General features: G+C 51.6%; 1 non-coding gene across 1 annotated transcript; it reads right to left on the bottom strand.

The window, feature by feature from the left end:
• Nucleotides 1-1,212: 1,212 nt before the first annotated feature.
• On the bottom strand, nt 1,213-1,523 carry LOC143261931 (small subunit ribosomal RNA). Its single transcript, XR_013035927.1, has one exon. It is a non-coding gene; the product is annotated as a small subunit ribosomal RNA (ribosomal RNA).
• Nucleotides 1,524-1,792: the final 269 nt, after the last annotated feature.

The following is a 1,792-nucleotide window of genomic DNA, read 5'->3' as shown; positions in this document are numbered from 1 at the left end:
TACGCTTATTTTTCCGTGTTGGGGCACTATCATAAAATCACATAAACCCCAACACGTGTGTGTCTTGGAAGGAAGATGGCCTACGCAACGCAGATCAAAGGCCTAATACGTGTAGTACACACGTCTGCCGTGTAAATCACGCACGAATGATCTGGTCGGGACCAACTCTTCTCCACCACACCACATCCCAACTTTGTACATTTTTATATATTTTTGTGCGTTGGGGCACCTTCATAATCACAAACCCCAACAACACATATATCTCTCTCTCTTTGAAAGATTTGTTGTGGCCTACGCAACGCAGATCAAAGGCCTAATACGTATAGTACACACGTCTGGCCGTGTAAATCACGCACGAATGATCTGGCGGGCTCAACAATATCTTTTTTTTTATATGAATTCTTATCCACAAACTAATCGAATTCATTTTCTCTCCTCCTCTCCTCTCTCTTTGAGATATATTGGAACATTGTAATGATCCTTCCGCAGGTTCACCTACGGAAACCTTGTTACGACTTTTACTTCCTCTAAATAATCAAGTTTGGTCATCTTCCCGGCATCATCGGCAATGCCGAAACATTGCCGCGCACCAGTCCGAAGACCTCACTAAATCATTCAATCGGTAGTAGCGACGGGCGGTGTGTACAAAGGGCAGGGACGTAATCAACGCGAGCTTATGACTCGCGCTTACTGGGAATTCCTCGTTCATGGGGAATAATTGCAAGCCCCAATCCCTAGCACGAAGGAGGTTCAGCGGGTTACCCGGGCCTTTCGGCCAGGGAACACACGCTGATTCCTTCAGTGTAGCGCGCGTGCGGCCCAGAACATCTAAGGGCATCACAGACCTGTTATTGCTCAATCTCGTGCGGCTAGAAGCCGCCTGTCCCTCTAAGAAGATTTGTTTGTACGTTGGTAGTAAAAACCCCACCGGCAGAAGCCGAGAGCCTTCGAGATACCATAATTACGTCTATTTAGCAGGCTAGAGTCTCGTTCGTTATCGGAATTAACCAGACAAATCGCTTCACCAACTAAGAACGGCCATGCACCACCACCCACCGAATCAAGAAAGAGCTATCAATCTGTCAATCCTTCCGGTGTCCGGGCCTGGTGAGGTTTCCCGTGTTGAGTCAAATTAAGCCGCAGGCTCCACTCCTGGTGGTGCCCTTCCGTCAATTCCTTTAAGTTTCAGCTTTGCAACCATACTTCCCCCGGAACCCAAAAGCTTTGGTTTCCCGGAAGCTGCCCGCCGAGTCATCGTAGGAACTTCGCCGGATCGCTAGCTGGCATCGTTTATGGTTAGAACTAGGGCGGTATCTGATCGCCTTCGAACTTCTAACTTTCGTTCTTGATTAATGAAAACATTTTTGGCAAATGCTTTCGCTTCTGTCCGTCTTGCGACGATCCAAGAATTTCACCTCTAACGTCGCAATACGAATGCCCCCATCTGTCCCTATTAATCATTACCCGAAGGGCGGAGGGGGGGTAGTGCGGGGTTCGACCCGCTAAAACCCCCACGGCGGCCTAGGGCGCTGGCGATTAACGGGGGAGCCACGGGAACTCTCAAGAACACGACCGCAGCTCCCCCTCGCCTGGCCGGCCACCAGGATGGAGCGGTGGCCGGCCGCGTCCCGGGGGGAGATTAATCCTCCCCCCCATGAATCATCTTGATTCGGCGGTGCGGGGGACCGCACCCCACACCGCCTCTTCACGACGGTCGCACCAGCGGCCGTCGGGGGCGACGGTTTTGTCGCCCCCACTTTAAAATAGGGCATCCTCGGTTGGCGGGCGGCGG

This window comes from Megalopta genalis, unplaced genomic scaffold (assembly GCF_051020955.1).
Source record: "Megalopta genalis isolate 19385.01 unplaced genomic scaffold, iyMegGena1_principal scaffold0075, whole genome shotgun sequence".
In the NCBI taxonomy this organism is placed as follows: Eukaryota; Metazoa; Arthropoda; class Insecta; order Hymenoptera; family Halictidae; genus Megalopta; species Megalopta genalis.
This window is presented reverse-complemented; position numbering and strand designations above follow the sequence as displayed.